General features: G+C 43.6%; 1 protein-coding gene across 1 annotated transcript in view; it reads left to right on the forward strand.

Annotated features, from left to right (window-relative positions):
* Positions 1–11,938: 11,938 nt before the first annotated feature.
* CDH5 (cadherin 5) overlaps positions 11,939–15,740 on the forward strand; it is a 28,795-nt gene continuing 24,993 nt past the window's right edge. Inside the window, exon 1 of the mRNA XM_021534735.3 lies at positions 11,939–12,152. The gene's annotated coding sequence lies outside the window, so the exon portion shown is untranslated. The remainder of the gene's footprint in view (positions 12,153–15,740) is intronic.

Below are 15,740 nucleotides of genomic sequence, written 5' to 3' on the forward strand. Positions count from 1 at the left end.
GGGGCAGTACTGGGAAAGAGTCCAGAGAAATGCACAAAAACCTCCCTTATCAAACCCAAAATTCGGTATCAAGCAGCTCACTGCACCTTGCTCTCAAAATCTCTGGAATCTCAACTGATGTTCCAGTTGTTATCCTGCATTAAGATTTACTCATATTAATCTGGAATATGGCCCAAAAATTTCAAAATTTTCTTTCATCTTTGCTGAGGGAAGGCATCAGGAAAGAAAACTGCTCCACAGCCAGCCTGGATTGATATTGTCTACACAATGAACACAACACCACAGACAGAAACTATTCCAAGTAATTTTCACATCACTTTTAAAAGACAATGATATGTCTCCACATATATTCTCTATATGTACACTCATCCTCTTGGCTCCCCCAAATTACTGCCAAAGAAGATATTTTAGAAAACAAGACCAGCTTTCTTTGCAACCAGAATTGTGCATCTCATCATTTACTTTTCACGTCACAACCAAAAAGAATTAGGATGTAAAAAATTCACATCAAATAACACAGCTACTCCCAATATTGACTAAATGTAAGAACTGAGGAAATCTCCTCTTAAAATCAGATTAAATTAATAACAGGCTCTGCCTTTGCATGGTACAGAAATACATTTTTACTAGAAATTACCTGGATTTGGTTCTTGTCAGTCCAGCTGTGAGTTTGGGACTGGTCACAAAAGTCAGGGCATGGGGTTTTCATCTCTAGGGATATTCACTGTTGCACTGTGTGCACAAAAACAAACCCACTGTTTAGAACTCAGGTTGTTAATACCCAACAAAATCACAGAACACATTTTGAATTCAGACCTAGAAGCATTTTTGAACTACAGGCATAGAAAAAAATTCAGCCCTAGAGATGAAATCTTTCTGCTGCTGTTGATTTTCATGTATCACTAACCTACATAATGTGTTATTTAATCTACCATCAGTGATTTTAATGGGCCAATGCTGATAATTTTTTAATCTGCCATTAAATAGAGAAATTAAAACAGACAGATGTCACAGTCACAGAGGAGACACTAACCAGGAAGGAGGGGTGTGCCCATTCAAGTCCTGTCAGCACACAGGCTGATTACCATATCTTGAGCTCCTCAGGAGGGGGCTTCAGATATGGGCAAGGGGAGACACAACCCTTATCTGTTGGGGAAGCTGGTATACACAGCAAAGGGTATCTTGGATCTCCTCCAAGATCTCCTATTTCTAAAATGCATTAGTATTAAAATTCTACACTAACACACAAAAAGAGTTTTCTCTCTTTCCTTGCATTCTGGTTTGTTTCCCCAATATCCAGTTTCTTAGGCATGGAAATAAACCCCAACAATCCCAAAAGAGAAAAGCCCACTACAAAGGTACACGTTTGCCATTCTACCACAGTCTATATCTCTTCTTTCAGCAAACACAATGTGTTTCCTGTCCCAAGCTTTGCAACAACGGAAATCCTTTCAACAGAAGCATCAATGGGTGAAAACATACCAGAACTACTGCATTCAGATAGAAAAAAGTTCCCTTTCCCACCTATTATTCTATTTAAAGTGTGCTTGAGAGCATTAGTGGCACCCAGGTTGTGTGTGTCCCTTCACCACCATGGGTGGGTTTCACTGAATGTCTTCAGAGAGCTGAGAAATGAGTTGGTCATTTTCTCTTCAGTAAAAGTCTCCTCCTGTGACAATTATTAATCCAATAAGTGAGCACATGGAACAAATGTCATGGCAAATCCTAGCTGGGACACGGGATTTGCCCAGCACCACCAGTGCCAAACCAGTGCCACTGTGGGCTGGAGAGAGGCCAGAAGGGAGCAGAGCACCCAGTCCCAGCTGCATTTGGGCTGTTCCTGCCTCTGCTCTCCCGAGTTTCAGAGATCCTTTGGCCCTGCACATCCCTACACGCAGAGGAGGATGGAGGCAGCACAGCTGGCACAAGACACACACAACAGCCTGAGGGGCTGTGGAGGCCAGCACTGAACTCACCTCCACAGCACCCCCTGCTAATACAGATGCACAAATAGAGTTTGCATCATAAATTGACCTTTTGTGAAACAAAGAGAATTCAGAGGTGCAACAATTTTTGCATGGCTTTCTCTTTGACTGCTGATGAAGTTGTGTGTTTGCATCATTTCTATAACAGAAAGCAGCTCACACTACATAATGAACACAGCAAAATGTTACCAATCCAATTAAAACCAGAAGTCAGCTTCTGCTTTCCACAAAATGAAAGCAGCAGTTGATTTTAAGTGGTAATAAGAGCCTTTAAAATCACCATTGTAGTTCTTACTACTTTCAAAATATACACTTCCAAGTCATATCAACCTCCAAGAGTAAAGCCAGAATGCAGATTACCTGACTCATTACAGCAATACTGTTAAAGGAAATGGGATCATTCTTCCCACCATGGGGCATACATTAAGGTATTGTTATAAAATTTTGTGTCACACATTAGGATCCAAAATGAAAAATCTAAGCCATCCTTGAAAAAAATATGATCCATAAAAAAAACAGGAAATCAGTAAGAAAATCAAAAGGAAATAATATTTGAGCTATTCACAGACAGATTTGTTCCACAGAATTATAGAATTGTTTGGGTTGGAAAAGGCCTGAGACCATGAAGTCCGACCATTCTCCCATCACTGCCAAGGCCACCATGTCTCCAGGAGCCACATCCACATGGCTGTTAATTCCTCCAGGGATGGGGACTCCAGCCCTGGCCTGAGCAGTCTGTTCAGAATCCCAGAATCATTCAGGCTGGCAAAGCCCTCCCAACCCATGGAGTCCCAGCCGTGCCCGATGCCCACCCTGTCCCCAGCCCAGAGCTCTGAGTGCCACCTCCAGCCCTTCTGGGACACCTCCAGGGATGGGCACCCCAAACCTCCCTGGGCAGCCCCTGCCAAGGCCTGAGCACCCTTTCCATGGGGAAATTCCTGCTGGAGTCCACCTGAGCCTGCCCTGGCCCAGCCTGGGGCCGTTCCCTCTGCTCCTGTCCCTGTTCCTGGAGCACAGCCCGACCCCCCGGCTGTCCCCTCCTGGCAGGAGCTGTGAGAGCCACAAGGGCTCTGAGCCTCCTTTGCTCCAGGCTAAAGCTCCAGTTCCTCAGACCCAGTGCTTGACAGCCCTTCCAGCAGTACTGAGTCACAGAATTTAACATAAAATCACTTTTAAATCTGAATTAAGCTACAGCAGGGTAAATTGATAAAAACATTGCCCTATTGCCTCCAATGTCTTGAGAAGGAGAAATGAGCACTTTGTAGGCCAAGGCTGGCCTGAAGATTTCATTTGCACAATGTTCAGCACAACAGGGCCCTGTTCCATCCTGGACATCACAATAAAGTTCCTCAGCAATGGTCGCAGCAGGTCCCACCATCATTTGAGGCACTGCGCCTCTGCAGAGGAGGTGAAGCTGACAAAGGTGGTTTAGCCCTGAAACACAGAGCACCAGGACCAGACTCTACATTAGCCTTCAGCCAGGAGGCTTTTGGCATGCATATCCCATCAGGAAATATTTTTGGCACTGAGTGGGCCGTATCTGTTGTGGCTGGGGAAAGTCAGGAAAGCAGGAAAGCTGGATTCAATCACCCGAGATTCCCTGGCCCCATGGCAAGGGGCTGCTCCCTCCTGCTCTGCAGAGCTTTGAGGACACAGTTCTGCACAACAGAGCAACCTGGAGGTGCCACAGGGGGAAATTGGGAATGAGTAAAACCTGAGGAGCTGCAGGAAGAGCAGGAGGAGGATGTTGAGTGCAGGAAAAACGAGGAAATGCAGTGTACTGGATGAAAAATGAGGGGGTGAGAAGAAAATTCCAAAACAGCAACAGAAAACACAAACTCTCACTTCTGTGACAGGAATATCTGCAATCATCCAACCTTCACCACCTGCTTAATCCCAGCAATTCCCTTCAAACCAGCATGTCACACCACTACCAGCCAAGGAACCTCTGCAGCACCCCAGGCTCTTGGCTACCCCTTACCCACGCAGCCACACTGCTCCTGCTGACAGACACAGCCTCTACACAAGCAAGACTCTCTCTGACCCTCCAGCAGCAGCAAAATGAAGCAAAAATTGTTGCACCTCTGAATTCTCTTCGTTTCACAAAAGGTCAATTTATGATGCAAACTCTATTTTTGCATCTGTATTAAGAGGGCACACAACAGAGCAGGCTCAATTTGTCATGTACTAGCTAGTCTCTTGCTCTGGAAAGCCAAAACAAAACAAAACAAAACAAAACCTGGAATTTCTTGTTTGCCTGATTTGTGATGCATTCAGCCCTTACTGAATAGTCCAACTCTGTGGCTACTGTTGCTCTTCATTTTCTTCTACTTACAGGCTGTCAAATCAAAATAATACAAATCCTAGTAGTAGTAGTAATAATAATAATAATAATATAATTTTCACATATAACTCACGACACCTGCACTGGTCAATTACCATTAAATAAGTAAAATTATATGTGCTATTATTATTATTATTATTATTATTATTGGAATAATAATAATAATAATAATAATAATAATAATAATAATAGTAAAGTGCAAGATTTGCACAAACTGTGTTTAGCAGCCTTGGTGAAAGCTGTTTATATTTGCATGTGTAATAATCAGAGATCAAGTCTGCTCCAATAAAGTGATTTATCATAAGAACCCTGCCTTCGTTACAAGCTTTCCTGTAGTGCATTAAATACCTGAGCCTGCCCACAAATGCAGTCATTGGGCACCTGTCCTGTTAGTCTCAATGGGACTGTGAAAACAAATCTCCTTCTTGTAATGATAGCATTAACATTTATTTTTCCTCCAGGTAAGACAGGACAGAAAATCTTTGCTGTGAAAGGCAGGGTGTGCTTGTGAAACAAACACACAGATGTGCTTCTCTACTTTAGCACCAGAAAAGCTGTCCCTTGTTGGGCATCCTCCAGACAGTGAAATCCCAGGCAGTCAGGCTCACTCCCACTCCTCTGAAATTCTCTCTCTGGGCCCAGCCTCTGGATTTTCCCCTCACACCCAGCTGGAAGAGCCACCGAAGAGCATCCCCCAGCCAGCAGCACCCTCCAGGCTGCTGACTCACAGCATCTCTGCCATTTTTAAATGTGCTCGGCTTTCATGCTCACATTTCAGACCTCTTCTGCTCTCGTTTGCTCTGTGCAGCCCTGGCTGTGGTACACCCCACAGGGAAGGTTGGGAATGTCTCCTTTTCCATGGCAGCCACCCCTAGCCAGCCTCTGAAGACGTCCGGGAAGCACGTCGAAGGCATTTCTCATTGTGCTGCCGTGCACCTGCAGCTGCCGGCCAAGGTCACGAGAGGAAACAACAAAACCCTTCAAGAGAGCCCCTTCCTTTGTCATCTGAACACTGGCAGGAAACACTGGAAGTGTCTTAAGAAAGTTTTTCTAATGAGCTTTCAGCCCAGCCTTGCAGAGGCCAAAGACAGAGGTTCCTTGCAGGTCCCTTCCAGCTGAAATAGCCTATTCTACCCTACCCTGCTTTGAGGAAAAAGAGCACCAGGACCTGGCTATTTCAGACTAAAATCCACATCCTCATGTTCACAGGGATTCCTGAGCTTCAGAGCACAGGAGCAGCCACAAAACCTGGGTTTGAGGGAAGGGCAAGGCCAAGGTCTGGGTCAGAGCTGCTCTGGCTGAGCTGCCCCATCGTCCTGAATTCATGTTCCATCACTCTGGTTTAACCTCAGGAGCTCTTCAGAGAAGGCTCTGAGTTATTCTGCAGTATAAATTACATTAATTACCAGCCCTTTTATTTCATAGGTACTCAAAGCCCATTTAAAAATATTGCACTCAGTGTGCAAATAATACATAAAAGGTGTGCGGTTTTGAAAAGCAAGTGTTTTACAATTATGCTTTCTCTTCAAAACATATTGTTAAAGTTAAATCAGCATAATTTTCTGCTGCATTAAACTGGGGACAAGTCAAAATGGCTGCAAGTCTGCTTGAAGTAATTCACAAACATTGCTCTTTCCTCTTTTTTTGCTGTAAATATATCTTTTTAGAATAAGTTAATTTTGCGACATATTTTTTCAGGAGCAGTCAGGAAGACAGATCCTAGCAGAGCTGTTCATGTACAATTCTTGCAAATTAGCAAGATCAATCATCTTCCTTTTCTCTGAATTTCCAATATTAATGTAAATCCTGAGAAGTCAAAGCAAGGATTAACTGCATTAAATTTTCCATTGTGCTTTTAAATATACATATTCTCTCCTTGGAGATTCTGTTTGGATGTTAGGAACCAGCTCTTGTTCTTTTTAATCTCTGTGAAAGTGCACAGGGATGGGCGTAAGCATTTATACGGTCAAGATGAAATATCAGCAAAAGGAAACCGTCCAAGGCAGATATATTTCAATATGAATCATTAATTCCTAAAGCTTGCATTTTTTCATTATTCATTACCCATTTTTCATCCTGCATTACTCCCTCAGCTTGCAGAGCTGCAGTGAGATCCTCACAGCTCAGAAGTGCTGGTGTGTGGCTGGGGGAGCAGCCCCACACCTCAAACTGAGCAATTCACAGGTAAAGAGAAGATTAAAAAACATATTTCCACTGCCCTGCAAACATCAGTCACTGAAATCTGGCATTTTATAGACTGAACCCTCCAAGGTCTGTGACTGGTTTCCCTGACTATTTGCAGGGTATACCCTCATGCCAAAATTCCAAACAACAATACCCAAACCCTAATACTCACATTTCCATCTGATTTTCACTTCTATGCTTGACAGCTAGGAATCTATTGATTCAATTATAAACATAGCATTAAGAATCAAATGCTATTTTATCAGTTCTAGGGAAAGCCTGAAATCTTTATATTCCACATTTCACTGCAACAGCTAAATTCAGACCAGCACAAATCAGAGCAGCTTCACTGCAGAGGGGACAGAGCCTGCAGAGTTTAAAGGCAGAGCCTGCCTGCTGTAGCCTGCACACAGATGGTTGGGGGCAGAAATCCATCCTGACTGGTTTCCAAGCCAGGAGGAGTTCTCACACATCCACTCAGTGGCTAAAGAGGCACAGTGCCCACTGCAGCACAGACACAATGCACAGGGGGTGGCAGCAGGACTCTGAAACCATCTGCACTTGCACAGGGCTTGGCAGCAAGAGCTGGACTGGCAGCCTGGGCCTGGGGTGTGATAAAGGGAATGTAATAAATGAGTAAAAGTCACTGAACCAATTTACAAGGCATTAGTGCCTTGGCTCTCACACTTCAGCCCCTCGGCAAGGATTCATCCAGAGCAGTTCTCTCCACTCTGCTTTTGGCAAGTGCTCAGTTCCTCCAACAGCTTTGCAGAAAGCACATCACCTCCAAAAGCTTTGGAGAAGGCACATCACCTCCAAAAGCTTTGGAGAAGGCACATCACGTCCTTTCCTTGCCCCATGGGCCTTTGAGCAACACAAAACCCATCTGGAACCCAGTGTCCTCAGGAGAAGGGTGGCAGCAGCCTGGGAGGGGGGTCCTTGTGGTCCATGTGGAGAGCAGTTGGAGTTTAAAGCTGGGCTGCTTCAACAACCAGAGTTCATGAATGAAAGGTGACAATTTTCGTTGTTTTTTTTTAAGGAACAGATTGCCTTGGTTTTGGTTTCTATTTTAAGGGTCATTCAAATTAAAATAGGTATGTTCTTCAGGTGAAAAAAAAAATCACTGAAATTGAAGATTGTTTATCAAAAACATTTGTGGAAGATTTTTTATCAGTTTCACACCTCTACACTTGACCTGCTCTTCCAACTGGAATCACGTGTAAAGGTTAGTGTGCTAGAGTTAGCCTGCAGGCTTGTTGTTCCAAACCCCTGTGGATTGTGTCTTCAGTGAGCACATCAAAGGGATTCATGATTCCTTCCTTCAGCTCACTGGTGACGCAGTTCCATTTTATGGCTTCTGCTCAGGCTGTTATAAAGTTTTAGTACAATACGGGTGCATTTTGTACCATCTATTCTTTCCTGGCATTTCCAAACAAGGCAACAATATCATTTGGGACCATTCCCTGCTGAGCATTGTATTAATTAAGTCCTTGATACTTATGAAGCCAGAGGTCTCATTAAGGAGGATGGGACTGACCCTTGCAGGAGAGATCTGCTGTAGTGAAATGAGTGTGGTACAGCCAGAACAGTGCTCTGGAAAACACCTCAGCAGATGTTATCACACCTCCCCAGCAAGCACCCAATTCCACCAGCTTTCACTGAAATTCTTCAGCAGTTTGGGTTTTTTTTAATTCACCTTAAATTAAAAACAAATCAGAGCTACATTGCTTTGTTTAAAAAACCTGACAAGAGGAAGCCGAGTCAGAGTGACTCCAGGATGCGCACCTCAGGCTGTGACAGAAAGGAAACCAGTGACCAAGTGGAAATGACTGAGAGCACTGCACTGCCCTGATTAAAGGCCCAGAAATAACAACACAAGGTACTGCAGAGATTGTGCCTTCCACACGGAGCAGGAATTGTTATTTTTTAACCTTCAGGTAATGGCCCTTCCAGAGAGGCTGCGGACATCCGTCAGATGCAATTGCACATTTCAGATGGGAGGGATTTTGCACTGATTAGCTGAGCTGCTGGAAATTAGCATTTGGGGTTTATTTTTGTAACTGGGAGCCTGTGCTCTCCCCCACCCTATTTTCTAACTGGTCAGAAAAATCCTGGCACAGTATCAGTGCTGTGACTGAATTCCCAGCCTTGGCACACCTTCCCTTGCGCAGCGCCTGTAACGTGCTGGGTTTAGCAGGACAGACTACTGAATCTAACTTTTATAACTGTTACAAAAACATTCCTGGGCTGTACTTGCAAGGGTAAAACCCTTCCCTAGTGAGAGTCAGATAGCAGGATGAGAATTAAAAATTAGTTGCAGCTGTGTCAATAGCTGCCTTTGGTTTTGATAACTGTGCTTATCAAGAAGGGCTTATTTATCATATGGAATTTCACCATAACTCAAATTACTTGAAGAAAAGGGAAGAAAACTCTTACTTAGTGAAAAGTACAGGGACACTTTGTCCACTTTGCAAGGACTTGTGCTGGTTAGGAAAGCAATGAACTTGTTCCTACAACTATGTTTTCCATGAATTCTTTGAGAACTTTCCAGAGCACTGATCAGATGAGACAGTGAACAAGCAACACAGTGCAAACCTGAAACCAGCTGTAAGCACGAGTCAGCCTGCCCTGCTAGGAACACAGCAAGTAGAGAAACTGGAGCTCCTGATCATTAGATCAATCTCCTCATCAACAGATAAAATCTAATTCTGAAGAAAGGTGCTTTAATCTCACATTCATTCTGTGCACTTATCAACCCAGTAACTTACACAAACCCCCCAAGGGTGTCTGTGCACAGCTAGCACAGATTTAACAGATTTAATGTGGTGAGTGAGGGCTGGGTTTCTGCCCATTATAACACAGTCCTCTCAGCAGTAGCAAGATGACAGCTATTGCTTCAGATTCCCAGGAATGTCAAATCCAAACTATGCAAAGCATCTGTAAAGCAAAGTTGAGTTCCACCCCATCATTCAAGAGAGGAAGGACTATTTTAAACTTTACTAGTCTGGCAAATGGCTCAGTCTGCATTTCAATAACACAGGCTGAACTCAAAGTTTCACAGAAAGACATGCTGATCTAAACCAGACATACCTGACCCAGGTGCCACAGAGCCCCAGAGCAGCAGCTAATGAACATCTGTGGGAAAAGCACTGGAAAGAAGCAAATGATCAGTAAGGGCAGCTGGATATAGCATGGAAGAAAACTCATACAGCAGAGCTGAACTGAAAAGGGCTTGATGCCATTTGGAGACAGGAATGGCAGGAATGCACCATGAAATGATGAGTAAATAATTACCACTCCTTTTGTTCTGCCACCATCTCCATCCATGAGTCACACAGACAGTGTGTGCTAATTGATTTTTTACCTGTTCCCTTCAATTCCACCAGCTGGACTGTTAAATAATATTTCATACCCAAAATCACACAATTAAAAGGTAATTATGTCTGCCAATGTTGTCTGATCATGCAAATTATTTTTCTCATTAGCAGAACTTACTGTGAATTAATAATATTTTTGAAGCATTACCCTCTGGCTTGCAAAAGGCATGAGCCACCAAGGAATTTTTCCAAAGTCTTATGATTTGGCCACAATGATAAAATCTGAAAGTCTAAGATCTACAAGAAATCCTGCTTGCCAGCATTTTGTGTCATCAGCTTTAAACCACAGTGCTTTCACTGCCTAGGAGGGACAGCAGGGCAAATGTCTGGGATCAGCCAGAGGGTACAGAGCACCTGAACCTCCAGGAGCTCTGCTGCTGCTGGGAGAGGGCTGCTAGAATTGGTTCTGCTTTCCATAAAATCTCAATGGACCTCTCCTCATAGCCAGAAAGGAAACCTAAACAACCAGTTCAGCAGAGATGGAATCTATAAAGCATCGTTGGAAGGTTTTAGATGGTAAATCAGGTCTCTACAATTTCAATGGAAGTATCTTCCTCTTAAACTTACAGAAGATTTTCGGTTTTCTATCGAGCTCTGATGCAGAGCATGTGAAAAGGCCTTTAGAAACTTTCTCAGTTCTTGCCTTGAACTTTTTGGGGGAGAAGAAGCAAATCAGATAATAGGAAGGTAATTATCAGACATTAAAACAGACCTGGACAACCTGAGCTGTGGCCTCAGGGCACACAGAGAGAGCCCTGGGGTCTCCTCTTTTCCCTCTGAGCAGAGGGATGATTCCCCTCCCTCCTCCTTTCTTGAATGTCACCCTCAGTCCCAGCCTCACACGGGGACATCAGAGGTACAAGGGGCTGGAAATGCAGCTGGAGCCACTTGCAAGGGTAAATCCTATCTGAGCCCCCTGTCTGCTGTGGGCACCTGATTATCAGGGAGCTGCTTCCTGAGCAGAGATCTGCACTTGCCTGGAAAACCCCTATCAGCATCTCCCTGCTCCTCTCCCAGCCGTGACACAGCTTATTTAACAACTCATTTTCCTGCAAGGAAACTGGACTCTCGGGCTCCTTACACAAGACTGAAGAATTTCTCCTTTTTTTTTTTTTTTTTTTTTTTTTTGTAATAATTAATGTAACAAATTCCTTCAGAAGCCATTCATCTTCACTGAAGATGAATGTACACCATGAAAAAGTGAAACAATCTGACCAACCTCAGCCTCCTGGCAAGGCAGGAAATCAATCCCACCACCTGTGCTGGACTGTAATGACAAATTATTTAACTGTGGAATAATATTAAAAATTTAATTCAATAATTAAAATTACTAATGTCATACTTAAGATACATTGAACATTTGCCTGCATTTATTATAAGTGGTTCCAAAGAGTGCATTTTGAGTAAACCCCACACTTCTCAGTTTTCTTCTGCATTACTTAATGAAAAAAATCCTCTTTCATTTGTAGTGCACAATGCCAAGAGCTACACCCTTGTGTTCAGTTTAACACTGAAGCTTCCCCTTCTGAGTGTCCTGAGTGGTCTCCAGACTTAGAATCACCATAATCAAGATGCTATGAACATTTCTTCTTATGAAAGGCCTGCCTACACTGCCTTGCTCCTCTGGTCTTCACTTTACCTGTGAAAAATACTGTGAAATTTCATCTTTACACCCAGCACTGGCAGAGCTTAGCAGGAACCCAGTCTCATTAACAGGAAGGCTCTACCTTTTTGGTTTCCAGGTATAAAAATTCTTATAGGTAGGACACTTCCAAACTGCTTTGAAAGTCCTGTTTATGCAAAGCAGGCATAGTCTGTGCTGATCAGACACTAAAAGTTTCTCTTAGAAATTTGCTACCTCTTAAAATTCTCTCTAAAACGATACCAAATAACAGACCAACTCTGGTGTTTCTCTCAGAGTTTCCTTTTATCCAGGTCCCTCATTAGAGTCAGCAACAAATAAGTAGATAGAGAAATAATAAGGCTAACTTTATCTTGTTTCCTCCACTCCCTTTTCTCACTGCATTAGTAAGACTTGGAACAATAACAGGATGCCGGGATGCAGGATGGGAAAGGCTGACTCCCAGCTGGAAAAGCTTGGAGACTGGAGAGCTGAACACTCCCAGTATTGCTTAACGAAAAGAGAAGTGGATTTTTCTATTTGATCTTCATTTTTTGTATTTTGCTTAACATTTTGGGATACTGTTGGGTTTAGTTTGCCTGATTTGGTACCACACTGAAGCTCTGCCACCTCGGACTCTGGTAAGAGACAAATGTTATTTTCTGTCCTTCAGCCATGAAGTTCATTTCAAAGGGTTTTTTACCTCCACCCAAATTATTTTCTAATGTCTTAAATAAGTTAAGAAATATCAGCAAATGGGCTATGAATTTTATACATGTCCACAAAATCCTTTTGGCGTTACACTGATGGCACCCGCACCAAGTACAAACAGCAGAGCTCTTTACAATTGACACTGCAAGAGGAAAATCTCTGGCTTTGTTGGGCTATAATATTCCCAGGTTATTAAAAAAAAAAAAAAAAGAGAGAGACATTTCATGGGTTTTTTGAGTATTGCTTTGTAATATTTAGATTGTGTTGCCAAAGTTCATCTATAATGAAAAAGAGGTGGAGAATATGCTGGAAAATGCACCTGTAAAGCCTTTAGGAAGGGATTTCCCTACTGGTGTGGGCAGGTGCAGCTCCAGGACTGTTTTCAGTGAGCAGAGGTGTGCTGGGCTGGGATTTGATGCAAATTTTTTATTGAAGTGGGGTGGATTTGGGGTCTGTAAGGTGGGGGGCCTTCCTGTGCCCTGGGCCAAGAGGTGACAGCCACCGTGTGCACTGGCATATCTGTTAAAAACTGGGAAGGGAGTTTATATAAATCCAGGTCAGTGATTTGGTCCTAATTCATAAGTTTAAAGAGTCCCAGGTACTTTAACGCCATAACTCTGGAGTACCAGGTTTTACAGACCCTGTTCTAAAAGACCAGTAATTCTTATTCCAGAGGTTTCTTGATCTCAGTGGTTCAAAAAGACCCATCTTTTTTTTCTGATGGGTTATTTTATGAGCAGTGGCTTGACACAAAAAGTTGTTTGAAAAGGCTTTTATCTTGTCCTAGAGCAGGTGTAGCAGGTCCCTGAACTAACAAGCTTGCTGTGCAGCTTGCAGAGACAAAGCATGTATGCATAAGAGATGAGCTGATAGTGGTTCTTCTCTAAGAAATCTATTCTGCAATAGTGGGACTGTCAGTGTGCACAGCACCTCACCGTGCTGGCTGTCACACTGTAATAAAGATAAAGGAAGGAAAGAAATGCAAGGGGAAAAAAGATATGGAAGAAGATTAATTTCTGTGAGAAAATCTCTTTCATTCTTAGCTCCCAAAAACATTCCAAGTTGGCTGTTTCTGCAGTTAACAAAGGTATAGTTAATCAATGTTTCTCTGCCTCCTGTGAATATAAATCATTAGATCAGCATTTGTAAAAGCACACAGTATTATCGATGATCATGCAGGAAAATATATTAGACAAAAGCAAGGATGCTCCAATGATTTACAAAAGCTTCTCATCTTAGGTTAATGTGTGCCTGGTAACAACAACCCATATACCAGAAACAAATCACAGAAATGCTGACTTGAAATTTATCTCTGATATCTCCAAGAGTTACCTTTTATCCTTAAATAAAAGGTGACCCACAGGAGAAAAGGACATAGGATGCATTTAGCATACGAAAGCCTTAGAATAGTACAGTATGCTAGAGAGAATAATGTGCATTTACAAGTAATAAAACAAATTAATTTGAAAGCAAAGGATAAACTCAATTTAAAAAGTCATTCCTGATTTGCCCACAAAGCCACAAACCTGGGTTATTTTTCAGACTGCTACAGCTGCATTGCAATGCAACAAGAAGCATTTCCCAAAGCTTTGCTCTTTAACAGAAGCCCGTAACAGTGTTCTTTGAACATTTTTAGAATAAATGTTAACACTGAAATTGAGTCCTGGAAGAAGAGCATGTCCCTGAGCAACATGCAGCTTGCAGGATATGGGGCACAGAGGCAGGGCAGAGTTAAAAGCTCTGCTGCCAGCTTTGCCTCACATCCTGCCTCTGCTGAGGGAAACTGGCTGAAAACAGGATTGAGGTAAAAATCACGGGGCATGGTTCAGAAACCATGGTTCAGAAAGTGATTTACAGCAGTTATGGAACAAAGGACTTCACTGTCCCTCATAAATCAACTACTTCAATTAATATTTCAAATTCAAAATAGAAAAACTTTCCTAAAACTCTTGTTTTCTGGGTATGTGTCTACAGAACTACAGGTTTAAATCAGGCCAGTAAATACTTTTTGTTTTCTAAAAGAGCAGAGGTTCACAGAATCAAGATAACTGATTATTTCTGGCAGCTGACCTTTCTGTAAGGAATCGCCATTGTATTTTCATCATAATTCCAGGTTTTGTCAGATTCTACAAGTTTAATTCAGAGGTTCCAATGTTAGTGCCAAGAAGAAAATAAGAGGTTCCCTTTGTGAGAAATTTGTTGGGCATTAAATTACTTTGGTACTTTCTGTTTGTTTGTTTGTTTGTTTGGGGTTGTTTGTTTGTTTGTTTGTTTTTTAATTTGACAAATGGGTTTCCCTTGTTATCTTTGTGAGTTTACAAGCTGAAAACCCCTCAGAGTTTAGCACAGGTGTGAGCGGTTTCCCTTCCTCCCCGGAGCACAGCAGACAGGGATTACTGGGGCAGACTGGAGATCTGCTGGGACAGAGGTGCCCAGCCCACAGCCACCAGAGCAGCTCCCACACAGAGCTTGGTGAGCCCGGAGCTGGACACTCTTTTGAGCCATGGTAAAGGTTTTCTGTGGGTTTCCCTTCAGGGCTCTGCTCTGCCAAGGGCCATGCAGGTGGAGCAAACACAGAAAACAAACCCTCCTGTCAGGGCCAGGTGCCACGGGCTGTGCTGCTTCCAGGGATCCTGCGCCAGAGCCTGGCCCCTGCCAGAGTCCCTGCAAACCCAGGGGTCCCACCAAGCAATGCTGGCACTAAACCTGTGCAAAATGAGGGCATGTTCAGAAATGAAGGCACACCAGTTCAGGAAACTCCCCTGAGCAGCCATCCAGGAGGGACTCAGGCAGCCCCACTCCCACCCCAGACTGTCCCTGCTGGGGCTGGAGCCCCTTCCCAGCCCCAGGAGCCAACAGGTCCCACTTGGCTCCCTGCACACACCCTCTGTCACACCAGGATTCCTTCCCAGTTCCAGCCCAGGTCTCCCATGGCAGAGTCTCAGATATCTCATTCCATAATGCCATTTATTCCCAGCGCAGGAACACAGAGCAGCCCGAGCCGGTGCCTCCCAGGGGGATCCCAGCCAAGGAACCCCTGGGCTTTTATCCCCTCCCAGTTCAAGAGTGCCACAGTCTGGCTCTCCCTGCTGAGCCCTGGGCTCCTGCCACATCCCTGGCTGTGCCACAGCTCCCTGTGCCCTTTGCTGTGCCCCTTTCCTAGGGCTCCAACCATCCCCAGGGCTCTGAGCTGCCCCCAGAGACCTGCTCAGAATTAATTACTCATCACAGCACTGCACCTCCTGAATTCTGCAGTGAGGCTGGCCTTGGAATATGAAAAATTAATAAAAAATTGTGAAGAACCTGTTTACAGTTCCTCAGTGCAGGAATAAAAATTAGCCCATTTCATTTGATTTTCACTCATCTGCATCTGAATTTCAGATCTGTCAATAAGAATGGAACTGGCTGGTTTTTGAATGCAAGCTTTTGCTGAATATGCTAAGTTCTGTCATCTCCTGAAAGGGAAGTTGTTTGTGCCATGGGTCTGATCTGTGCATTGGCTGCTGGACACCTCTGTT

This window comes from Lonchura striata, chromosome 13 (assembly GCF_046129695.1).
Source record: "Lonchura striata isolate bLonStr1 chromosome 13, bLonStr1.mat, whole genome shotgun sequence".
Taxonomy (NCBI): domain Eukaryota; kingdom Metazoa; phylum Chordata; class Aves; order Passeriformes; family Estrildidae; genus Lonchura; species Lonchura striata.